Raw genomic sequence first — 27,519 nt, forward strand, 5'->3', positions numbered from 1 at the left:
GAACCTAAAACCCAGCTGTGCTGTGGTTTTTGTTATTGATTACAATAAATAGTGTGAAAGGCCAAAAGAGTAGAGAGACAGAACTGAACTACAAAAACCAAAATGCAATAACTACATATTTGGTCAACACTAATTTAAGACCAGAATCTAACTTTCTGACATTTATTTCACCAAATAGAAATTACTATCCCATAGAAATGTGTAACTACATATGATACAGCAACAAAAACCAAACCACAGTGACTGCACTCATGCTAGCATTAACTAAAACAAATGTATGGCCTTTTTCTGACTCATTTTCTGTGATTAAAATATCTATTTTGATGCTCCAACATCTTAGGAATTGAGTTTGTTACACCACCCTAACAAGGCGGTAGCTAAATGTAATTTAAAAAGGAAAAAGATAAGCTGGACCTGCTAAAAGTTAACAGTTTGTCCAAACATTGTCTGGTTTAAGGGTTATAAAGTAAAGGTTTTGCAACGTAAATAGCTGTGACACACTTTGACTAAGTAGCCTTCAAAATTAAAACCCATTTTTTCACAACTGTTTACGTTGCTTCTGCCTACAGAACCTAAAGCAGACTGCTTCAGTTTCCTTAAGCACCAAATCCACTGACACCGAAAAGCAGTTTGACCTATCTTTGGACGGGGAGGGCGCAATTTCATGGCCACATTTCATGGGCATAAACGCAAATGTCATTCTATCTGGGGCAAAGCCGTGACACATGCGCATACAGTTTAGTGGAATGCAGCAGCGCAGTAGATAAAGTTTTGATAGTTAGAGTTGTACAGAAGAATCAGTTTCATCATGTGGATTAATTCCAGCCCAACTGCCAAGTCCTCACTCGCTGATCTCTTGTTAGGCAGACTGAGAAATGAAACTTGAAAACATATGATGCAACATGAGCGCAATGCAGTCAGCATAAAATAACCAGAAGAACCCAGCCCTCTACGAGACTGAAAGCTGTCGGCGTCTCATAAACTCACTCTGTGTCAAACAGCAGCCTGAAAAGTGAAAAAGATGCTTTTGTAATAAAAAAAACCAAAAACAAAACGCTCGTCTAAATGCTGTTAGCAGCTAATAAAGCATAAAGATGTATACACAGGCACTTACGTCATCTGTCCACATGTTTGATTATTCACCATTTAGCAGCCACTTATGAGGCCTTTTGTCAAACCGTGAGTGGCAGCGCTCAATATAACCTCTGATCATAATTAAAAGTGGTCAAATGAGACTCAAGATATCACACCTTTGTGTTGTACAGATGCAGTTCAACAGAATGGCATCAGTCTGCCTCCCTTTTTTCTTTCTTCTTTTTGTCTTGGGCTGACAAAGCTGGCCCCTCATTTCCATTCTGCCCATTATGCAAATGAGGAGGGATCACATATTGGTTCAAATGAGTAAAGCAAGTGCAGAGGCCAGGTCTCCTTTAGGACCAAGTGGAAATTTGCACTTAAAAGCTATTTTGTGTGATAAAACAATGGCCCAGGTGCTGTGCCCTTGACCAAGGGCTTTATCGTCTCCTGTGAGGCAGAAAGTTGGTGTCACACCTGTTTCATCCCCTTTCTGTCAGCTCCTGGCCCAGCTCATTCAGTCTGGCTGACAATTGAGTACAGACGATGCTGCCATAATGAATTAAAGCTTTCACTGCTTTCTTACCCCTCCACTTCACTGACTGATAGCAAATTTGTTGCTTGTTAGAAGTTCGGGTTATGCGTATTTGCTGTGGCAAGTGTGAAAAATCGCATGTTGTTAAATGCATACTTGTTAAATATTCTACATTTTCATTAACTGCTTATTGTTGTCGAGGGGCCACTGTGTATGATAGATTAACAACAGATGCCATATGTTATTTGTTTCCCTCCGCATACAATCCAGTTGTTAGTTGTTAGTTGTTAGTCTATGGACAAAGCTAGATCAGGGAGATTAGCACCCATCACCTAATGCATTCAATCAGCAAATTACCTCAAACCCTATCAAACAATACTGATGTCTGGCATGCAACCAAAGAAGAAATCACCCCTCTGAGGGTTTTCCCACATAATCTAGTAGGAAGCTGATGATTTGAGCATAAACAGCAGAGCCTCTGTGAGCCTCTCTGAATGTCACATTGTTGTGACCAATTAGTTTGCACATATTTTTTCTTTGTTCACTTCCAATTTAAAGTGTGGCTGCATGCTGAAACTCTGCAAACACTTAAAATCATTTTTGGAGAACATTCTTAGGTAACCATAAAGTAATAAAGATTACCGTTTTTTAAATAAAAGCGATTCTCCTGGTGTGTCCGCTTGTTGCCTGGCAACCTCACAATGACAACAAGGTTCCAGGGAGTCACTGCGACCTGCCAAGAAATAGTCCCTACAACAGTCGTCATTTTTACACTTCTGTTTTTGTACTAATTAAACAAATAAGATATAGAACGTGTTAATTAGTGAACTTCAGAGGTACTAGCAAATGGATTTCCTTACCTTTGGACAAAGCCATCACTAGCTGCTCCCCCCTGTCTCCAGTTGTTATGCTAAGCTAACGGGCCCTTCACTCCAATTTCACATTGAAGTGACAGACATAAGACTAGTATTGAGCTTCTCATCTAGCTTTCATGATACCTTACAATTTATTTTAGCCCCAAATAATTTTTCAATTTATTTTAGGCTGCAAATAATAATAATTATAATTATAATAATAATTTTTTTAAAGAAATATGCACAAATATAATTTAAATACATGTTGGTTTGAGGCAACATGGAGTCTTCTCAGGCACTCGCATCAGGTCTGAGTCTTTAAATAGAAGTTAAAGGATGTCAGTGCTGTAGTGAATACACATACAGCTACAAGTTCCCCTTTGGGCTTTGTGCTTAATTATAATTTTGTACTAGTTTGATAAGATAAGGAGGAACAATGGATGTGAGAAATGTTTTTTAAAAAATTAGTTCTCAAGTTGCTGGAGCCAATTTTTTTTTTTTTTATGATGAAAGCATCCCCTTTATCAACAGGGATCAAACTATGCAATTAACATTGGGTACAGATAACGAATAAACAGTCTCTACAGTCTGAAATGGAAAAGCATTTCTGTGGTGCTATGCGTATTGGCATTGCGCTGGCATGAAATTCATTTCAGTCCAAATATCATATGCACTCCTTTTTTTGCAATCTGCACTGCACTAAGGGCCTGCTGCTTTCACAACCTGTCCTAAAGAGAGAGCAAGTGAGAGGAGCTGACTGCAAAGGAGGGAGTGAGCGAAACAGGAAAAGAAGTGCAGAGTAGTTCAGAGTGGGTATGCGTGAGTGAGTGAGTGAGAAAGTAAGAGTTGGGTGACCTTGTTACCAGTTGGGTTGAGTTGGACAGGCTGGTAGGAGGTTGCTGTCTACGGGGAGGGACAGACAGATGCTCACTCTTCTCCCTGGGCAAAACATCTCGCCTGGTGCAGGCAGCACACAATCTGGCCCGGGCAGCTGTAACCCTAATGATCACTGGTGGCGCTGCACCTGACCGACCGACCAGCTCCACACTCACTCAGCCCTCCCCCCTTCCCTTCCCTTCACTCCCAGGCCCTCAGTCTCCTCTTTGACCTCCAATGCCTCCCAACTCTGAGTAGAAACTAGTTGTGTTTTGCAAAACATAGAGGGAACAGACAGAGAGAGGGGCTCAAATAAGAAGGTGGTTTCAAGCAGATGGGAGTTTCAGTAGGCGTGTGCTGATGGGGAAGGCAAAATAGGCGGTGGAGGAATTGAGCAAGATTGACCCGTGTTGCAAGCGAGGTAAAATTAGCAATCAAAGCAAGCCTGTGTATTTAGATGTAAGGAAAAAAACATGAGAAATACACAGTAATTTCTAAAGGAAATAGATCAAGGAGCAGGGGTATGAACACATGTAGGGGCGAAGGAATGGAGGATATTGAGGAAGGGGGGGTGTAAGGAGCTCCCATGCTGCCCTCCTGCTACCACTGATCCAGTCTGAGCTGCTTATCGGGTCTCTCCCACACCGCTCTCTGGTGTAAGAGCTCAAACTCCTGGGGCTTCGACTAGCTGCCTGGAAATGTGTCTGGCTAGATGTACAGTATGTATCTATGGATGGACGGGGCAGAGATGAATGACTAGATGGATATATGTGTGTATTGTGATGGCTAAACAATGACTGGCATGTTAAATACTGTATGTGTAGGACTGGTTTGGTTGACTGACAAAACAATAATAAATAGAACAATAAAATCCTGGATTTATTTCCATTGTCAACCGCTGCCATATTAAGACAGAGGCATTCGATAAAAAACAGGGCTAAAAAACTAGAAAGTCATATGAACAAACAAAAAATCTTTTCAAAATCAAATCTGATCACGAAGTCGCATCATAAAAGACAGATTGTTCAAGTTATCACGTCGTAATTTGGAGATTTAGGAGAAAATAGTGGCATTAAACCCTTTAATGAGTTGCACTTACTTTCTAAATCTTCTGTTTTAATCCCACACTATTGCTCATGGCGACTATAGTAGGCAGCTTTAATACTGACTCCTCTGCATAGTGAGGATTAACAAACTTAGGAGACTGATTTATACATCAATAACACACAGGTAACATTATTTTATTTGATATTAACTAGATATTTGTGAAAGTTAGGCCAAAGCTCAACAAAAACAAGGCTGGAGACGTTTATACAGTAATTATTTTTCTATAGTGTCTTTTCATATTTAAGAGGAATTATGGTTTTACCAAACATGTTTTTGTTCAGTGCATGAATTATGAGTTGTAAGACTCCTAATCCATATTAATCAAAGCTGAGCTGTTGTTTTCTCGAGCTTGCATCCCATGCACACGCGTAAATACGCACCACATACACACATTGTACATAAAAGGTCATCCAAAACAGCCTCCTGTGGTAAACATTTTAATCCCAATTAATCGCTAATTCAGCTCATCGCTCTATCCGTTCATTTTCAGCGAGACAGTCCAATCTAGATTTGCATGGGTGACAGAAAGCTCATCTGCTTCCCGAGCCTCAGAACATGATGGGGGGAAAAAAAAAGAAAAAAGGGAGAGAGAAAGAGAGAAAGTGACAGAGGATTGTTTTTCTGGTCAAGTGTGCACTTTCAAAAGGGGGTGCTAGTTATCTTCATTTGGCTCCTCTGCCTGCAACACTAGCCTCGTTCGACTGAGTTATAGAGGACAGAGCATGACAATAGAGAACAGATTGTGCAAATGATTTGAAGATAATCACTTAAAGATGATAACTTTATAGTGTCTTTAAAAAAAAGAAGAAGAGTGTTTTAACAATAAATCCTCCATCTTTCTAGAAACCAAATATTTCTTTGTGATTTTGGTGATTACCTCGAAATGAATGTCTTCATTTGTCCTTTTTTTGCTGAGCTGTCCAGAAAAAAGCCATGTGAAAGTGTGTGTGTTTGTTGACAGAGGCAGAAAGAGCAAGAGGGCTGTAGAGGCCAGAGAGAAAGAGACAGAGAGCATCTGTGAGTGAGAGTGAGAGAAAGAGAGAGAGAGAGAGGAAGCAGAGTGAGAGCTTGAAAGTGCGAGAAGGGGGATCGTGGTAGCGAGTGTGTTTGGAGATCGGCCTGGGCCAAGAATGTGTCCGTGACTGCTGCTCTGTGTATCTGCCTTGCCTGGGTGACACCAGTGACACAGACATTTCCCAGCAGCCTCCTCGCAGTCCTGAGCCACTGCTGCTCTTCCGGGAGCCAATCTACAAAGACACACACACACACACACACCGCCACCACCACACACTATCTCTCTGTCTTTCCCCTCTGTAGACCAGGCAACAGGCTCTGTGTTAGCCTAAGCAGACCAGGACTGTCAGAACCATATGACCCCGGCAGGGCTTCTCAAACTGTGCTCTGTAATCATATTCTGCCGGCCAAGACTGCTCATGTTCACAGTATGTTTCCAGCGCAGCAGTTCCTCCGCTAGGGATTGTTATCCATCCATCATGTTGGTTCGGTGATTTCTGGGGCTCTATACGCTATACGCCCTTGTGTGACTGAGATGTCAATCAGCTACATGTTGGTGTTGGCAAAGTGCAAATCCACTGCATGGTCAAATAGGACAACACATGGATGAGTTAATCTGAAAAATGTATGCGCCATCTCAAATTCATGAGCTAAAATATCAAAAAAGATGAGCAGTTCTACCAATAAAGACGAATTATCTATGAATGATTTCTGCGGACAGATGAATGGACAGGCAGACAGACAGGCAGGCTCAGGACACTTAAAATCCTCCAGCTAGGATCTGGAGAGAGTTCACATCCTCCTCCAGCAGCCCAGCTGTCTATCTGCCATGTTTTCTTTATCAGCCTCTCGTCATCCGGCAGCCCTGCACATGACCAAATTAGTCCCAGTATGAGCCGTTATCTGGCCGCGGATGGCCTGCCTGCCTGACCAGAATCACTCTCTTCCCAGCCTGGCTGCTCCGGACTGAGGAAACCCAGGCTACGGATCCTGGGTTTGAGCCTCAACAGATTCCGCAGAGCTCCGGCACAAGGAAAAAGGCCTTGCTTCCTTTTAAGGCGGCTGGCCTTTCTTTGGTTTATAAATATATGAGATATAAATTATATATTTATATACCAAGTGAGGGTCAGTCGGTTCCCTGAGGTAAAATGAAAAGCCCTGGGAAGGTGGAGGAAAAATAATAAATGAGATTGTTGGGGTATAGACCTGGGGATATTTGCTTACTTTAGGTTCTGCCGGCAGCAGATGTACACCGACCTTGTAACTTTGAATTTCTGGAATGGCTGTGCTCAGTGGACGCCCTGGCAGAGTGCTCTCTCCTGCATAAGCAGAGCTGAGGGAAGATTAGAATTTGCACTTGGCTGGCATTACAACATGAGTCACTCATGCCCTGCATGTGACGTCTTAAGTAAGTTTCAAGTAGCAAAGTCTCAAAGTAGAAGATTAGCCACTGGCATATGTATTCATCTTAATTCATGTAGTATTTTTCTTCTTGGAACTTTGCAGCTTTGCAGTCCCATGACCTTAGGTGCACTGGAGATTAGTTTCAATTTCAAAAAAACACTTTGTGAAAAACTTCTCATGTTTAATTAGAGAAGCTAGTCCTTTCTGAAAAAGCAGAGATAAAAGAGTCTATAAAAAATTGATACAAAGCATTGCGGCAGCCGGCCTCTTTTATGTGATATTCAGGGTAGAAAATATCTTAAGTGTAGTTCAAAGAACGTATAAACAGGAACACACAGCGCACATGCATAGTTCCAATCGCATGCAAATGCATACATACACACTACGGGCTACAGAGGCCCGGTAGAGATGGGGAGAGTGTATGTCAGGGGGACAGGAGGGATGCAAAGAGGTGCCAAAGACCACAGCTCACTGTCTGTGCCAAGCAGAACTGAGCGCCCGCTGCCATCCAAACATAAATAAAGTGCTTTTGGCTCCCTGCAGCCACCAGTGTGTGCCGTGCATCCGCCAAGCATGTTTTTTCTAACAAAGTTAAAAACAGGACAAATTTGATGCAATCACTTGCTGGAAATAAATATGTGCCACGTCTTGGACAGATAGGGTGTGAATCAGATGGTCGGTCAGTTATTAAGTTTCGTAACATAACTTCAGGATAGATTTCTCTTCAGACTTTCAGAGCCTTGGAGGGAAAAGACTCAAATTGGGCACACTATACAAGTTTCTCCTTATTTACTTCTTGCAGCTTCACAGCATGCCAACAGGAGTTGCACATATTGAACCATATGAGCAACATACTGATCCTCCTCTTCACTGGGGAAATGAGGCTTAAATGTAAATGCATCGAGCTATTATTGCCAGGATCTACTATTCAAAATTCCCTTTCTCGTAACTAAGAACGATGCTGAACTTCAGCTAATCACGCGAGACGCCAATCACTAATTCTGCTTCGTTTTTATCTAATTTGTTTGTGCATCAGATGTTGTGTTTGTAAGGATGTGTGGGTGTGCATGCATGTGTGTGTGTGTGTGTGTGTGCTGATGTTCCTGTTCCAAATAGCCCCAGGCTCTATTCCCACTCTTCACCCTTGTATCAGTGCTGACTGATTAAGGCCCTGATCTCCACTGCTTCTTGAACAGCGCTCACACAGCTGATGGTGCCCTGGCCCATGACTCCTGGGTGGGTAAAAAGGCATAGTGCCATATCAACACAGCATTTTCTCTGCCAAGGAGACGACCTGCTACTCACATGATCAGCCAGATAGTCTCTGTCTCTGCCTGTCTTTCTTACTCTCGCTGTCTCCTCACTTCTATTCGTCCTGCCTCTGTTTGGTCCCAGATAGCTGCCTGCATGCAGAGTAGGGTATAAAGCCCCATAAGCCCTTGCTCTACTCCACACCCTGTTTGGTTGCTATTGACTTTAATGCCATGAGATCAAAGTTGCGCACAGAGTGTAAATCCGAGAGCGGAGGAATAATCTGGAGGAATTCATGGTGGCAACAGTCACCACTGCTTGCTTACACTGCCACATAGCAGTAGCACTTTTCTGTAAGCCAATCCCATATTGCTTCACAAAATTATGTGTTAAAAAAAATGAAGTGTGCCATATTATATCAGGCACATATTTGCATATGCTTTAAAGTGTTAAATACAGAATATATGCTAAGTTGTACAGTATGACACATACTTATGAATGCAGTACAACATAGACCTGTGTAACGTCTGAGAACTCCTTGGTATCAAACCCTCTGTGTGATGTGGCCCAACCTAATTTGGACCACCAGGTTCCTTGGACTGGGTGTCACGTTACACAGACTGCTTTAGTGAAATCCATCTCCTCCATCACAGGCTGTGGAAGCTGACTGGCCGACTGTCTGGCTAGCTGGCTGGCTAAGTGAAACCCTGGCTGGCCTGTGATCGCTCTGATGTGGGGATTTCTTCCGGCACTGGCCACTCGGCTCCATTCCGGAGCAGTGACTCCAACAGGAAGTAACACATTAACAGAACAATCAGGTTCCTTGTTAGGGAGCTTTACACCGCCAGAGCCTGCCATTAACACCACTGGGGGATCTGGTCAGCTGATAAGGCCCGACAGAAGAAAGCCTCAGTGGGCTTTACACATCGCAAAGTTACGCACAAGCTCAAACTACGGCTAGAAATGGCTGCATTTATTTGCGTTTGTTTGATAGAATATGCCAAAAAGAATCCGTATCATGAAATAAAAAGGTTGCTGTTCAGCTGCCAGCACTTAAATGTGATATGTAAGCATGAGAGCAGCAGCAGCAGAGAGATTTCAAAACGGTCTCTGCTTGCAAACTGCATAACCACACAATGCTAATGTGGCTTAACATGTTTCAAATCCCATTAAAAAGATCAAGACCAACAATGAATTGATTATATAAACAAGTATTGTCTGTTACAGCTTTTTCTCTGTGCAACAGACCTCTATTGTCACCCAGAAACTGACATGTTCTTTCATTAGCATGGATATTATTTCAAGTAAATCCCACATTTACCTTCTGAATAATCACTGGCACACTAAATCCGCAGATGAAAAAAGTCAAAATGTATTATTTCTTCTTGTTTGAATAACATTTGATTAAAAAATAAAAATAAAAAAAAGAAATACAGTATGTAGGTACATATTTTTCCATTTTCATTCAGGATGTATTTGCTTGGTGCTGAAAGTCCCATAGGGGCTGGGTAAATTGAAAAGCATTGAGGACTGGCACATTGTTGATTTTGATCATTTCATAGGTTGACAACAATAAAAATATGATGTAGAGTATGTACAGCCTTATCCTTTAATGACACAACAAAGCTAAACGCCACCGACTGTCTAACACGTACTGCAGAAAATGATTCTATAAATCTATAGCATCATTAGTAAAACGGATGGCAGTAATGTAAAATATACAAACCCATTATTCCAGCACAATATCAGCCACAGACAAAGCAAAAACAAAGAGAACGTCTGCTCTTCTGATGTGATTTAATAGGTACAGCTCTACAAATCTCAGTCATGTAGCCAAATCTTGTAAACATGACACTAGCAGCAAAGCCAAGACAACACAAAGCAAGTAAGAACAAGGAAGACAGCTTGTAACTATACTCTGGTTTTCATTCAGCAGCTCTACGGCCTCCTCCCTCGGTGATGTCATGTATTAAACGGGAACTCCAGCATCATGTTCAAACTATACAAATTCTCAGTGGCAAGCTGTTATGGCTAACACCAGTCCCCAGCAATCACCAAATAAAACCAAACTCCTGAGACTAATAACAATGAGATGTAAATCTCCCCAAGTCGCCAGCCGTGAGATACACATCAAGGCTGATTCAGTGTTTGGCATCGCTGTAATGGCACTGCTGAGATAATACTGTTATGTTCTTGTCAGATAACATTCTTTTTGACATTTATAAGCCTCCCGGAGCTCTTTAAAATTCTTATCTAATGGGCTATTTGCTTTTCAAATATTTATTGTTGAGGCAGTTATTTAAAATATTCAGTTTGGTATCAGCTGTGAGGGTACTGTATATTCTGCGTGATGACGCGCTTTTTTTTTTTGTACCGCACAGAAGGACACGAGATAAAAGGAAGAAAAAAAAAAAAGAAATCCTTGCAAGCTCTGTCTCACTCCCTTCTCACCCCTCCCCCCTCTCTCCAGACTCTCTCCAACCCTTGGAGGGGAGGAGAACACAGCCGTATGTGTGGCAGGTGGACTTCCTGTCTTTGTAATTAGAACCAAATTAGGTTAAACTGCAGTTCTTCCCCCAGCCCACAGTCCATGGAGAGTCTGACCCTGCACCTCCAGGCACACAGAATTAGCCCGGCCACACACTGGGAGCCTAATGGACAACCGTGTACACCATGGCTGCAGCACGTGAGCTAGATAACACCCTGCACCTGCACATATCACACATCCCGTGCTCGCTCATCATTAAGCATTGCATTATATAGCTCCTGAGTGTTTACACAGTAGGGCTTCCGCTGCTGTTGTTGTGGTTGTGCAGGTGGGGTTGGGATGTGAATAAAGCTGAGGTCCTATTGGTCTAAGATGGAGTCTTTATTTTGGGTGTGAGCGGAGCTCTAATTGAAGACTGATGGATTTACATTAATTTCCTCCTCACACCTGCCTCCTTTATCTGCTCTCAGATAGCACAGGAGCGATGGGTCTGCTGGCAGGACCGCCAGCCTTTCTATTATGAATAATGGGCATACCCGAGCGCATGCCTCTCTTCAACGTACACAACCACACAGAACACTATTATTCAGTGCAGTTGGTAGCACAGTAGCAAATGTACCTGAGAAACTGTGAAAACCACAGTGTTCGGGCTGCCAATAAAAAAAAAAAAGAACAAAACAGGGAAGAGGACAGGTGCAGCTCCTCTCCTGCTGTTGTCTGTGTGCATCCCATACAGCTCCGACTGGTCAACAAAATGAGAGTGAGAGTGAAGTGACAACACTGAAAACAATGGTAACTGAAATAAGTTTGTGCATGTTTGGCGGTTATCCAGCGCATACAACGAACCATACATCACCCTTTCAAAGCTGGCTTTGGTTTGGAGTTTGAACGTTCAACCGAGGGGGTACATTAAACCCGTCTCTCATCCGTCTGTTTGGTGTTGGGTGGGGTATCTGACCTAACATGGAGTCTGAAGGCTGGGAGGCCAGGGGCTAATGGTGAAGAGCCCTGAGCTGTCAGATGTGACTGACAGAGCTAAATGCTCCACAGAGGAGGAGGAGGAGGAGGAGGAGGAGGAGCAGGGCAGGACAAAGCAAACTGCTCTGTATGGGAAGTCTGGGAGGGGAGGGTGAGAAAGACTGGGGGGAGGAGGAGGGGGAGGAGGAGGTGCAGGGGTGGTAGGAAAAAGAAATGATGGAAAAAAGAGGAGTATAATGTCTCCTCCAATGGTTCAGGGCAGACCCCACCAGCTGGAGAATAATTGCTGAGTTGGGGAAGGGAGAGGAGAACAGGCTCACATGATTGACTTGTCATTGATCATAATCTTAATTGCATACATCCAAATCCCCTGGGTGTGATTTGTCCACTTGGCACGTGTGGGTGTGTGTGTGTGTGTGTGTGTGTGAGTATGCTCGTGTATGCATGTGTGTGTTTATGTACAATACGTACGTGTGTGTATATGTAAAGTCAGCATAGGGTATTAAACTACAGTACACCTTTAGACAAAGACCAGAGGAGTTTATGTTTTTAACAGTTGAAGCTGCAGCACACAGAGCTTTTTTAAAGACCCAATCAATAATGTTTTGATTATATTCTATGACGTCAATAATAAAAAAAAGTGTGAAACACATTTTGGGCTTCTTAAACTGATCCGAGCTGAAGACATGGACTTGTTTTTCTCTCTCTTGTATTTCTGAAAAGAATGTAAACAAACCTTTTTTTATAGAAAAGTCTCACTGTGCAGTAGATATGAAGCCACAGCTAGCAGCCACTTCGCTTAGCTCAGGACAAAGACTGGAGACAGTTAGCTTGGCTCTCTCTGTCCAAAGTTAACAACATCTGCCTGTCAACACTTTGTGGTTTTACAGGGGTTAACGAGCCAAGATATTTCCACAAGTCCAAAACGTAACCCCCTCCGTAAAAACCACAAAGTGGCTCTTTCATACTTTGGATTATGTATGGATTAAAAAACTTATGCTAAAATAACTGGCTGCTGGTGGTAACTTCATATTTACTGTACTGACAGTGTTATCATTATCATATAATTTGACAAAATATCAAACTATTCCTTTAAGAGCATCAAAAAACGATGTTTCAGTCCTGTGTTTAGTGAAAAAAGTCTTCTATAAAGAAGCCATTAAAAAACAAAACAGCGAAGAGAGTAAAGAGTGGTGCTTACAAGATGTTGCTTTTTGATTTTATATATTTATCAAATATTCAGTTGTATTATAACATAACCTCTTTGAATAGTACACGGTAATATATGGACAGAACACTGCAGACATCGTTTGCCAGTTGTGTGTATATGGGAAAGACCAGAGTAATAATTCACAGATGTTGTAAAACACAAACCTTTAGTTAGACATTACCATTCTTTTACACTGACGGGATGAAGAAAATAGAGGCAGTGGAGCGTCAGTGGAAATGTCAAGCAATTCTTACATGTAGTTTGATGAGTAAGTGAACCCACTGATTCATTCTTCTTTCCAAATATAGTATGTATGTTTCTTATTAGTGACTTGACAGAAAATGATCAGAAAAATGATCTCACTCGCAGAAACAAAAGCATCAGCTTTCTCCCCATGTGTTTTCCCGTTTTATGGAGGGATTGATGTGTTGTTAAAAAGCAATCCTACAGTGAGAAACTGACCTTTCATTAATCTCTTCTTTTAGCGTTTGCACAAATGTGATTTTCGTGTACAGGCCCTGGTGAGCATTAACACAAAGGCCAACAACTGGAACAGTATTGTCAATGCCAGTGGAATTATTGCGTGACTAGCAGGAAAATATACACACCACCCTGTTCTATTGTACATACTTGGAACACTGGCAAAAAATCAAGAAACTGGGGGTAACATTTCTAGATCTTGACATGTCGGCCTATATGTACAATTACTTATACTGGGAATACAGAGAAATTTTATCGTGTATCTTGTAAGATGTTTAGTGGGGGAAAAAAATGTGTTTTCAATGTACATGGGTGTATGAACGTGGATTTGGATCCACGTCTGAGTTTGTTCAGAGAAGGTGATGTTTCTGTGTGTAAATAACCTCAGGGAACTCAGCTGTGGGACAGCAGGAGGGTCTACAAACCGCTGGCCAGTCATGTGACCTTTGACACCAAACAACCGTATGTTGTGAAAACACAATGTTTGAGATGATAAGGAGACATGCGACCTTACAAGTCCACTGTATCGGTTTTAGCAAGTTCTTTAAAGGGTTGGTTCACTCAAATATGAAAAAAAACATACATATTTCTACTAATAACTAAGTAACTACGTTTTACTGAAAAAACTGTATTTGGTGGACATAAATGTCAATTTTTAATAACCACCAGAAACCAAACCTCCATTATATTGGCAGAAGCCTGGACAAATTAAAACAAGATTGATGGTTCTTTTTTGTAATTCGGGGTGAAGTGACCCTTTAAACAGATAAACAGCCAGATAGTGAGCTCAGTGGAGAGTACTCCTGTGTGCAGAAATGCATGCACACGTGTGCGAGTTATTGAGGGAGTGAGAGAGTGCGAGTATATGCGTCAGCTGCCCGAGAGAAACAGGAAACAGGACAAGGTTAATGTTCTATGACAGACAGAAGCCAGCAACTCTCTTTAATGTTGCTCCCATTAGGGCGCTCCCGGTGCTTGCATCCCACTCTAGCATCCTTTAGAAGACGCCTCTGCCAACAACTGGTGGGAGAGCAGCAGCGTGCCAGCTGCCAAACATGACATTTGCTGGCTAGGCCACTGAACCCCAGCGGGTGACATCTGCAGAGCAGCCTTTCATCCCCTCGTTGGGTACCTGTGTGGCCCCCAGCCCCTGAGAGCCAGGATGAATGCACTCACTCTTCCTCCCAGCTGGGTTCCTCATAGCCACAGGGCCACAGCACTGACGCACATGCGCATAGACAGTTATACAGTGTACAAAAACACACACACACACACAAACGTGCAAGTACATGTGTTCATACACCCACACACAATCAAACTCATACTCACACAAAAGCACACCACCTCTACCTCACAAACACCTCCACACAACAAACAGCTCCCAGCGTCAACATCTGCAGCTCTGGGGGCTGCTTTTGTTTCCCCCTGTTGTTTCATCATCAGGGGCTGGCAGTCAAGTTGTGGTGCTATTGTTGTTATTTCAACCAAAGGCCCTGCTGCAACTGGCAACTAGCGACGCTATCAAATCCTCACCAGAGTTTGATCAAATATGCAAACGCAAGCTGGGCCGGAGTGGGTGAACACAGAAAACAAACAAGATGATTAACAGATAGAAAACTGGAGAAAGAGCAGGTATGTGAGCTTTAGGGAAATGGCAGAAGACCAATAATGCTAGTAACACGTCATTCAGATCAGTAGAAAATATGATTCAAACATCTGTCTGTAATCGTTTTTATCTTGTAGTTCGTCTTAATGATGTATAAATCTGCTGATTTGCAACTCGCTGATGTTTGAGTTGTGCGTATAAAGAGCTGGTAGTGGAATAACATGTCTGTGGAAACATGTCAAAGCATTTCCAAGCTGTGGGTTATTAAAATAAAATGCCAGCATTGGTTTTCACATCCCAATCATGTATCTAATTTCAAAACCGTAATGTCCCACTTCCCCTCTTCCCATTCTTGAATGTTGTGATAATATAGCTGATAGTCAGGATTCATGACTCCCTGAAGTGTCTGCTTCTTCATCAACACTGGCAATGTGTTTCTGTTTCTCTTCTCTATCTCTTTAATCAGGCTTGATCTTTGACCACTTGTTGTTATGAGTGGTTCCGTGTAGGGGTTCTGCTCCCGGCTGACATCCCATTAGCCCCACATTAGGAAATTCTAATCACTGTGCCACCGGGACGCTGGGACTCACAGCTCCTATTTCACTTAACCTCCAGCAGGAGAGATCAGACTCTGCGTCTCAATGTTTGTCCCTAATTACCTCCCTACAGTGAGCTGCCACACACAATTTAATCCAATTTTCATCCCCTCTCATCTTTAACATCTCGCAAAGCAGTCACACATGCATGGTATGGTTTATATCTACAATCCTGGTGCTGTAATCACATGTTGGATCTGCATAATTCGATCAACACTTGAGTTGACGCCTGTCACTTTTGGTTTCATGTTTCTCGCATGTTTAACATGATCTTTGTTGCGAAGGCACAGTGCTGATTAGGTCTCTTAACCTGACACCACCTCTGTTCTTCTTGTACACTATGAAAATGATCATTAAACATATGAATGCTTTGTTTGGGAAAGCAGATATCGAGGGTTCATTTGTTTTTTGATCAAATGTTGCATCGCCGTGTTTCAACAGTAATGCAGAACCGACAAATTAAACACTTCAATGTATTCACGGAGCCACTGCAGGTTCTCTATTCATATGGTTGCAATCTGCAATCTCACTGCTAGTCACTAAATCCAACAAATTACTATATTTAACTAACTTGATCCTTCAATTTGATGGGTACAGTGGCACCATTAGCACAGTTAGCACTCAGCAAAAACGTTCCAGGTTTAAAAGCGCTGGCTTCTTGCTGCGTAAAGTCTGCACGCTCGATGGGTTTTCGATCCAAAGACCTTCAAATTAGTGAACCCGCAGCTGTAAGTCATCTGTAGGTTGATATTGTCCATTGATAGAATGGCAACCAGTCTAGGATGCGGGAGGTGCAAGAGGGAGCTGGGACTGACTCCAGCCACCCACAAACCGGAAAACTATGAACATATAGGAATTTTGGCTCCCATCTAAGGTGCCAAGGAGGTGAATGGATTCACAATGGCTGGCACCAGGCTCACACGAGATACCCCTTAATGGCTGACAGTTGACTAGTACATGTATCTACTGTAATGTGACTTAAAGAGGTTATAATCATCACTCCTCAATCTCTGTTGTGCTGAGCTTGGTCTGTGCCATGGCTGTACAGTGAGTGCTTTTTCGGTGGAACGAATTGTTGTTTGTGCACACAGATTATTGATTTAAGGTTAGTTTCACCCCCCTTAAGCTGAGATCTGCAGAAAAGACCTATTTGACAGATGCGCTCTGATGACAAGAATAAATAAAGTGGAAACGTGGCTAAAACAACACCCGTAAAACAAACATCAACATGATTTTGTTGACCAGTTGCAGGTGGTACAGCCTTGGAGGCATGGTTGTGTAGTTTGCAAACCTGCACATACTGTGAAAATTGAAGCCATACTTGATGCTTTGTGTGTATCAACAACTTGCACAAACGGTACAGATTAGATGTGTATTATTAAGACATATCAGTGTAACTTGCCCAGTAGCAGTTAGTGCTTTTACATGCAGGAGAAATCTGGCAGCAGCAGTGATTAGTTTGGATCACCATCCTTAGTTAGAGCGAATGATAGCTACTGGACTGTTAGATACTGAAACTAAATCAGCAGCAACACAAAATCCAAGGAAACAAGATGTCACAGTATCCATACTGATTGAGCGCCAAGTAAAATTCCACTAACAAAGACACAATGTACAATTTCTAAATTTTTACTAAGTGACATCGTCTTCCCCTAAACTAGACTGCCAGTTTGTGAATGTGTGTGTTCGATTGTTTGCATCCCTGCCAGCCTGATTATGAGCAGGCATGCTTGTGTTTCGGGCACATGTTTCTATATTTGCATGTTTACATCTTGGTGTGTGTGTGTGGTTTAAAACCTGTGATGGCGTCCCTACGTGTTATCCTGTGTAACACAGTCTTGGTCCTCATTATCATTTCTCCCTGGGCCTGTTCTGGTGTTCAGAGCCCCACCAGAGGGGCCTTTGGCTCGGTGGGAGAGGTGTTGGAGGCGGCCTGGCCCCGCTGTGCTCCTTCCTTCCCCCTCCGCAGGGTGCCAGGCACAGCATGTACCAGTGGCAAGCCAAGCCTGACGACGAGGCTGCCTGCACAGCCAACGCCGTGTTTGAACAGGGCAGGGGGTTGCCACGTCATGCCGAACACACACATGCAGGAAAGGCCTACTCGCTCACACAAACACACACACACACACGCATCTCCATAAGGCCGACTCCTGGTGGGTTCGGCACATGTTTGAAAGATGCTGCAGAGGTGAATGTGTGGAGTCTAATTTAATTGAGTCTCTCTTGCAGTTTGTGAGAAACATCACGGATAGAGACTCTGTTGTTCAAAGTATTGCACGTGAACTGTGTGCATTTGTGTTATGTTGTTATTGAGTTCGGGTAGATTCAGAAACAAATATTGGACATGTAGTATATACATTAATTGAATTTGTTATTTATACAGGGAAGATTTAAATCTTGTGGAAAGTTTCAAATAAAAACTGACTGCAGTTCAGTGTTTTACTATGCAACTCTGTCATCCTTCATGCAGTATTTCAGTCTCCTCCTCCTCCCCTTGACTTCATCATTTCAGCATATTGCGTGTTCCACATTAAGTTTTGATTCAGTCATATGTTCAGCTCTCAGGTGTGCCTCCGAAGCATGAAATATTAAACCTGTGAATTCAAGGAGATGTCACATTCTGTGTTTCATTCATTATGTACACTTACACTACATTGTTGACTCTTTGAATTCTAATAGGTATAGATAGGAAGAAGTAGTGCAATCTTCACGTTGGCATTACAACTTCTTCCTAGCATCTGTTTTGTTTTACAAAGTTTTTTTTTCATGCAGTTTCTTTCAGTCGTTTTCCGGATGAAAGTGAAAATCTGCTCAATGTTAAAAATGTTAAAAGAGCATTAGGAAGGCATCCTAAAAATGCAACTGTGCGAATGCTGGCTTGAAATGTGTTACCACGTGAGCGAGTGTGTGTGTCTCTATGTGTGAATGTGTTTACGCGACCTCCTTCTTTTTGCTATCTCCGAGTGTCACATCTCTTCTCATAGCCATCCGTGGGAGTCGATCCCACTCAGTCCCAAATAAAGCAGGGCCAGTGGTATCAGATCAAACACCAATGCACGCAAATACATGCATATGCAGACACACAAAGCGATACGTGGACGCGGCACACGATCTGTGCAGCCCTCGTGTATCAGATTGAGACAACAGAAAGAGAACATTGTGTCTGTTCTGCAAAAACATCAGCAGCCCTCACAGTCTCCTAAAACTCTCCCTCTCGAAGGCAGTCAGGGGAGACGGGGAGTTCAGTAGGGGGAAGAGATTGGGTTACCATGACATAAATCTCCACGTCTCCCTTCTCCTGTGTGTGCAGGAGGTGGGCAGCAGGGCGACGAGGCTCTTAGCACCAGTGTCTTTGGGAATGCCGGCATGTTCCTCGGAAAAGAGATAGAAGAGATAGGCCTGGCGCCTTCAGAGGAGTTGTCCCCCCTCTCTCTCTTCTCTTTCTGTCTCACCCTTTCTACTTATCTCAGGGAGACCACAATAGGGTTTTGTACACTAGAGCAGAGAGCAAAAGCTTCAGATGGCAGCCGAGTATGATATGCAAGGAGGACAGAGAGGGCTAGAGGATCACTCAGTCTGTTCCACACAATGACATGGTACAATGCAACACACTGCAAATCTCTAATAATGAAGTGCAGCTCCATGTTTACCCGACATATATTAAACACACACTGCTTTTGCTCCTTGCACAGGCTAGTTGCAGGCAAGATACAGTGCTTGTTGAGTCCATGTCAAACGTATAAATAAAACCATGAGTGATTCTGCATTTAGTTTAAACTCAAGCTATTTTACAAGCAGTGTTTTCACTTTTGAGGCAGTTAACGGTGTCTGGCAGTCTTCAGAAGAACTTGAAATGTTTCCAAATATCTTTTTTTTTGCACATCTTTGGCTCCATTGCCATGCTATTATTTCAGATAAATGGCTGTTGTTATTGTTAACTGAATAGTAGAAAAGGGATGGGATCAGCCACATGAGGCCCCCGGACCAGGTACCGGCTAAGCTGTTGGGAATTAGATCTGGCTCAGTAAAGGTCCGTCCACTAATCAGCGTCCTTACAAATGGTCTGTTTGCTGCAGCACGGAGGAGCACAGGAGATCAAAGCGGCGATGACACATAATGACGGGCTGCTGTCGGCAACAGGAGTGGGTTTGTGTCAATATCTGTCACATTAACGCGAGGAGCCAAGGCTGTCACATTTCTGCAAAGGAGGTTCATTCCGCCTGCATGGCGCTGCACAACACTGCAACCTCAGCCTGCGACATAAATATGTTCATACTGGTTTCTAGACAATAAAAAGTTAATGCGTCATTTATGTTTCGGGTTTTGTGTCGCGAAGGTCAAACGTTATCAATCTACAGAACGCCGCTACGGCCGATCACGCTGAACTCATCATAAATCTTATCTGCTAGAAGCTTCAGAGCCTTGGTGATTGCAGAGGCCAAAGGCTGTGCCCTTTTTCTTGTATTTTATCAGGGCAGGTAAATTGGAGAAGCAGTGGCTGTAATAGGAAAAGGCCTTGGAGACACTTGAGTTTCCCTGACGAAGAGAATAGCAATTATTCTGAAAAATCAATTTTCAATCCAATCTTTCTCCCTTATCGACCAAGAGGCTCCTTGGAGGTAGAGAAGGTGACAGGAAAATTTATATCCCAGATTCTATTAGCGGATCTCTATTTGCTACATGTATTGAAGAGAGGCCTTTTGTTTTTGTTGCCATTTTGACTAAGCATAAACACTGGAGTTGAGCCCATTCAGATCTACTCTGTATATAAAAATTGATTTTCCCCTTTTCTTTCTAGAACCTCATTCATTTTCATTGATTTAACGCCTGTACTGACTCACTCTGCCATTAAATATTCCATTTGTTGGACGGTTTTAGAATAGAAAAGGTTAGTATGAAAATGGACACTCCTATTGCTGCCGCTACGGTCTCCTGAAATAGACTCGTACATTCGATACGAACTTCTCTCTGTCCTTTCCTGAGCAGTTTGTATCAAATGAAATCTAAGCAGCTGCGATGTTGGTGCTGCTGTGTTTATTCTGCATGTGTGTGTGTATTGGTGTGAACGTGTCCATGCGCACACATAAACTCGCTCCCTCCGTCCGTCATACCTCCTCACTTATATTCCCACAGTCTTATCAGTGTTTATTTTCCTACTGTGAAAAGCCTATTGCTCCCGCATTCTTTGCGTGTCCTTCTCTGACCAAGATTTATCGTTGTGTTTATCCCGTTAATACGTCAAGTCATTATGTAAACCGGCTGCAGAGTATTGCAGTGATCATTTTGACCGGCTTTCCATCATTTAGGTTTGTGTTATACGTCTTCTACTCTTAACGTCTCTGTGCATTTGTCTTCCCTGCTGTTCTTACTTTGACCCACTGCATTGTTTGTGTCCTACTCACTTTTGTTACACGCGTAAGTGTGCACAATAAGCAGTGTATATGAATAGGTGTGCGTCCATTTTGTGTGTGTGTGTGTGTGTGTGTTTTGAAATCACATGGATGTAAATCACAAGTGGCAGCGCTCTGATATGGGCTAATAAAAGTCCCTGATCTGGAAGCGCTAAAGGCTCCTCTAGCATACATCCTGCAATGCAGCCCACCGGCAGTCTCTCTCTCTCTCTGTCTCTCACACACACACACACATACACAAACCCCCCTCCCCAAGACTACTGTGGGGCCATTTTCATGATTAACCATAACTCCTCAAGAGGAAATTCATTATATGTTGTCTGTTATCCATATACACACACTCCTATGAACAAAAATACACACACAACCAGCGAGCGAGGGGGGAAAAAAAAGAGACAAAAACACGCACATAATCGCTGTCCTCCCCTCCGTGTCTTAATATCCTGACGCAGCAATGAAAAAGGGGGATTGGAGGATTTACAGTGCTGATTCTGAGAAGTTGCATTTGCTTTTGGTTACCAGGGACCTCTGCAGGTTCAGCAGGCCCTGCCTCCAACCCCCTTTGCCTCCACTTTGTCTTCTTTCCCCATCCCCTCCTTCCCCCCCATCCATCCCTCAGTGGAGGATAAAAGTGTCCGGCAGTGTATGTACATGTGTGTGTGTGTGTGTGTGTGTGTGTCAAAAGTGTGTGTGTGGGGGGGTATTTGGTAAGAGTACTGACTGTTGAAACAGATGCCGGTATGTGTGTGCCACCTATGTCAACATGGCCGGTCTCCGGACCCGATGCTGCTCAAAGATAGGACCCTGCCCACAGAGCCACAGAGTCTAGACTCCAGATGTGTTCACACACACACACACACACACATAGTAGGACCAATGCCAGTCCAAAGCAATAATTCTACCGCAGATGACAGCCGTTTACTTACACACAGTTAGGTATGGATAATAATCCTTCACTCCTGACTCTTGAAAGAGATACTGCTTAAAAATTGTAGATTCTGTCGCTTCTCACCAACAGAGAACATCTTTATTGTACAGTAAGTGGGAGTGGAGTGCAGAAACACCCCATCACGATGACATTTGGATGTAGTTAGGCGGTGAAATGCCATCGGCCACCATGTTCACTTTTGAACAAACACGCTGAATCAATTTTCTAGCATGATTTTTTTTTTTTGTGTGTGTGTGTGTGTGTGCAAAAAACACGCTCACACACACAGCACGACGATGCCAGGTAATGCTTTTGCTGTAAGAAACTTTATATGATTGCTTCTAACTTCTGCTTGACATTTAAGTAGATATCAAATGTGTTGTTTCATTGTATTGTACATTTAAATTACCCACTGCGTCTCTCAAAACTGCACTGAAATAAACAGAAACATATGCTAGCTGCATATGCTCAACACCGCTTTATTTAGACTGTTCTATAGCGACACGACAACAAGAGTGTTTTTGTGAAAAAGACACATGGGTAAATTGCAACTGTTATACAAAACAAGACTCGGGGAGAGGAAAAGTAAAGAGTGAAAGTGTTCAGAGCACAGATGCACCCGCTCTCTTGCTATCTCCTGTGCTTGTGGGTATACTGCCGATCCAGCTATTCTTGTTGGTTTGTTAATTGTTTGTCACCCACCAGGTGCCATCTGTCTGTAGTCCCACAGTCCCCGAGCCATGTGGGCCGGCCTGCCTGGCGCCTGCCAACGTCACTGACCTGCAGCAACCGTCCACACCTCCGTCACACACCTCCTGATCCGTCTGGGATAAATAGCTTCTCCCTCAACTTCTGTGCCGCCATCACGGCTTCCCAATCTGTCCTGTGTTAGAGGGGGGGAGGGAGGGAGAAGAGGGTGGGGGTGACAGGAAGAGACAGGGAGGGAGGGAGGGAGACAAATGAGAGGAAGGAATGGATAGATGGATGGATGGATGGATGGATGGATGGATAGAGTGAGAATGAAAAAGAGATAGAGATGGATGTCTGGAGAGATAAAAGGGTGATATATACAGTAACAGGCCTGTTTGCATTTTCTTATCTGTCTGTTGTTGCAAAGTAAAGATGCACAGCCTGCCTACAATAACTCAACAACTGTCACATTTGCGTCTATATAAGTCCTGCATACTGCTGAAGTTAAAGCGACACTTAAATTGTGTCGTAACACCTCTGGACTGAAAAATTAAATCAAAACAACAAAACATTACATCACCGAGAAGTTACCGTAATTTGGATGTGGCACAGCATCGACTGCACCTCAAAGCTTTAAGAGGCACTCCAACAGGCAAGGGAGGTCACCTTCACCTGGGCCTGATGTTGGGGCAGCTGTGTGTTGAAAAATGAGATCAGCTGCTTGCTCACCGGGATGCATGCGGCAGTCTGGAACTATCCAGGGCCCAGTGCACCAGCTAGCATACGGTGGCCCCAGTACAATAAAGACAGAGCGAACAGCCCCCTCTTTCCAAGCCTGTCTGCCTGCCTGCCTGCCTGCCTGCCATCCTGGGGCATGTTGGGTCACCTTGACGACTGGGCCCAGCGAGGGGAGCCGCACCCCACTTCGGGGCAAAGAAGGAGGCAGTATGGGTAATGAGGCGTTGCCATGCAAGTGGAACAGCTTTTGAATAACCCCATCCGCACACAGACACACACACACACATAGTGTTCTACAGTACTACAGTGTTTACAGAAGGGACAACAGCTTGTTGGAGAAACCTCTCAGGAGTCCAGGAAGGAGGAGATTCATGGGCATCATATTGGAGGTCAGCAAGTCACATGGTGAAGTGTTCATGCATAAAGAGTTTCAGTATCTGACGCAAAAGGTAAGATGCCACACGACCGTAAGCGAGTCTTGCTTTTATGCAAGATTGGCTCCAACTATTCTGAAGTTTTCACAATTCATTTTCCACTTTTCCCCATCTTTTATTTCCCCTGCGCTCCTCAGAATGAAATACTTGTAAAGGGTTAAAGAGGTTGCTGATCTATCCAAGAACAAAACCCAGTGGACACTGATGTTCAGAGGAGCCAAGACATCTCGCTGAGAAAATAGTGTATATCAGCCACCCATGAAATGTTCATTTCATAGAAAAAGTAAAAAAAAAAGATTTTCCAGTCCAAGTACGCCTAGTTATAATGATTGTCTGAGATGAGGTTTAATCATTCAGCATCTTGGTCTCATAAAGAGAGGGAAGGTACAGTACTTCCTGCATGTTGACTCAACGTTAAACATTCACTAATAGCCTACGAAACTGTGCGGCATCCCATGAAGCCACTGGAATCCTGGGACTGGTTGAACAAGACCCAGTGGGAAATTCTGCCCACCTCTCCTAACACAGAAACACGATCACAGGGAATACACTTATAATCGCAAACACACACGTGCCAATCATTAGCAGATGCAGTAAGTATGCTGTTACGGTGGAAAGAGTTTGAGGACATGCCTTTTTCTTTTTTTTTCAGTAGCAGGAGAAAGAATGAGACAAAGATGAACCTTAAACCGGTTCATGAAAAGAAAAGCAACTAGAAAAATATTCCCTTAAGTGAAAAATGAAAAACTGAATGTTGCTGACCACATAGAGACGCAAATGTTCAAGTTTGTTTTTCATTAGCTTGGCTTGTTTGAAAGGAATAAACCTCCACACAGGGTTCTGCCAGGAATCCATGTCTTCTGGTAACATAATCCAAAGTGGCTGCAGCACATAGGATTCATTCCAACATTTGAACACTGCATATGGGTCATCAAATGTGTTTTTATTTATCCAAAAGTGTTCTTCAGTGTATAAGTTTACAGTGCCTAAGTGGTGAATGCATTAAACATAAAACAACTTGTGAACTTTAGTGCCTTATCTCCTGTAGAAAACCTAAAAGGTTCCACTTCATTATTCAGCTATTCCCTCCGTTTGCAATTGGAAACAGCCCTTTACAAATATAAATTGGTCAAAATCTTGGAAACCACAGTGAAATTCCACAAAAGCATGCACCATATCGGTATTAAACTATAAAACCATATTGTAGAAAAATGGCTGCACAAAAGATTATTTCTTTATTTTCTAGAGATGATGTATGATTCCAGTACGTGTGCTCTTTTGTTACTACTGATTTTTTTTTTCTTTACGTCTGTCTTCTCTGAATACTAATAGCTCATCTCCTGCAAGCTTTGCTACAGATGCTGGCAGGTCTAGCCTGAAATGATTATCAGAGCCAGATCCCACTGGCCAGCTTTCCAGTAACACTCCTACATGGAGATGGAACCAGAGCTGGGGCTGAGGCTGAGGCTGAGACTGGGGCTGGAGCTGGCGTTGGGCTGCCAGGGGACGGACGCCAACAGGCCCAAGAAATTAATACCAGCACTGGGGCCTCGCCGAGGTCCAACATCTAGCTCCAGCTGGAGCAGAGAAGACGAAATGGATGACTGGCAATGATGTCACGAGACAAGGTGGCTCGAGGGTCCTGCGACACCGCTAGCGATGCCCTACCTGGAACTAACAGCGGGAAATCATTGGCTCCCACGGATGAGCAAAACCCAGAGATGGAAGCATAACTGTGCTTCGCTGAGAGAGTTCTGAATTTTCAACACAGTAAAAAAACCTGTTTAAAATAGCTCCTACAGTAATTATCAATCAGCTTATTCTCTCCAGTTAATCAGATTTCATTCAAATTAAAGACTAATCATGAATACCTTGCTGTACAACAGAACAACAACACATCCTCAAGCAGCCCTAACGAAAGGGAGGACAAGTATGACAATGATGTAGAGTTTAAGCTGAACCACAGCTTCCAAACGAAACCACAGCTTCCTGACATTTGCTGCAATGAACATATTAAGCTAAAGTTGCCAAACATTTTATTCCATTTGACACAACATATTAATCACCCCCAATGGGACATTGCAATATTACGAGCCGTTGGACAATACTTGATGAGGAAATCACTTGATAAGACACAGATGACCGCGTTATTTACATTAGGCTTGTCATGTCTTTGCGCGTTTCGTCCTCCAGTCATCCAGTCTGAGGACAGAACTGTTGTGATTGTGCTGTAAAAACAATAAAAATCACATCACGGTCACTTGCTGTCATTGCACATTTGCAAAGAGTTAAGTGTTACCATCGTCTGTGTGTTTTGTAATGAGCTCTGGGGACAATCCAAGCAGTTTATATGCTGAAATCTTGATCCTGTGAGTCCAATCACAGCAATGATGGTTTAAACATCGGGAAATCATTTACATTGCTTTGGCTCATGGGGAGTTTCAAAGTATCTTAGCAAAAGTTATGACAACACAAGACCGCGCACACACACATGCATGTGCACGCGCATACGAGCCTAACCCATGTCTGTATGATCTGACTCAAAATGTGGTTTCCTAATACCAAAGAGCCTTGGACTCAATAGATTAATGGATTTAGAAAACAGAACTATTCCCTTTCATTTCAGAGCTTCTGCAGAAAAACAGCCAGTAGCTTCATTTTAATCTGTTGATTTCATCATTCAAAATAACAGCATGTATGCCTGCCTTCTAATTAATTTTGTAACTCCATAATTGACTTGTAATGAATCAGTTCTAAAACATGTTTTTCAGTGGTAAAAACTTCAAGGGGAAAGAAATAATCAATCAGCTCACTATTTGCTACAATACTAATAAACCAAGACAGATTCCTCTCAAAGAAACCAAGGCCAACATGTTTCAATAAGGATGCTTGTTTCTTGTTCCCATAAATATGTTATCCTCAGTTATGCCAAATCTGGAAGGCGTCCAATTCGAGCCATGAGACAACATATTTTGTGTGGGCTAGCTAATAGTGTTTGCCCCCTCTGCATCTATCTGTTCCTGCCTTTAAAAAAAAATAAAAAAAACATTCAGAGTAGGTGGAATTCGTGTACAGTAAAGGGAAACGTTCATTTTGTCATGGAAGAATGGAGTCATGGTGTAAAGTAAAATACGACTGCAAAGAGAAAGACCTTAAGGCAGTCTAGTTTACAGTGGGATAAAGGCAGAATTTTGCTCACCCACACTTTTAATGGAAACAGACGCCGAACATTCAGCTGGGGAACAAATACACAACACAGCAGAGCTTCTGTTTTCTTTTTCCACTCCACTCTACTTCTTCTTTTTTTTTTTAAACCACCTAACGCTCCCTGATGGCGTATCGTCCTAAAACTGACCAGCCTTGAAATATGACAAGTTTAATACGTCCTACATCACCGTTGAGCACGACTGAGTTACTAGAGCAACAACTGGCCTGTCCCGGCCTGCAGCAGAGCCTGTGGAGCAGCAGTGTGAACATAACCCTTCATCAAAGGGGTTCAAACCAAGACGGAGACAGAGGTCTGAGGGAAAGCGTGAAATAAAAAAGGAAAAGGAAAAAGGCTTCTCAGGTTTTGCACCGGACAAGCATTGCAGGGCTGCAACTGTGATGACAGGTAAGGAGAAGAGGACCGGTTGCTTGCTTGCTGCTGGTGCTGCTGCTGCTGCAGTGTGGGTGGGTGGGCCACCAGGGGAGGCAAAGAGAGAGAGAGAGGAAGGCGGGCAGGAGGGAGGGCAGGCCTACCGGCGCTGTCACCAGCCCCGGCGTGTTTGGATAAGACCCATGGAACATGTGGGGGAATCAGCATGAGGCATCACACCTGGAGGAAAAGACAACTAAATCCAGCC

At 43.1% G+C, this 27,519-nt stretch overlaps 1 long non-coding RNA gene across 1 annotated transcript in view; it reads right to left on the reverse strand.

Annotated features, from left to right (window-relative positions):
• Positions 1–21,958: 21,958 nt before the first annotated feature.
• Positions 21,959–27,519, reverse strand: part of LOC109138783 (uncharacterized) — a 48,276-nt gene continuing 42,715 nt past the window's right edge. Inside the window, exon 3 of the long non-coding RNA XR_002042024.2 lies at positions 21,959–22,695. This is a non-coding gene — a long non-coding RNA (uncharacterized LOC109138783). The remainder of the gene's footprint in view (positions 22,696–27,519) is intronic.

The sequence above is a fragment of the Larimichthys crocea genome, chromosome XXIV (genome assembly GCF_000972845.2).
Source record: "Larimichthys crocea isolate SSNF chromosome XXIV, L_crocea_2.0, whole genome shotgun sequence".
NCBI lineage: Eukaryota > Metazoa > Chordata > Actinopteri > Sciaenidae > Larimichthys > Larimichthys crocea.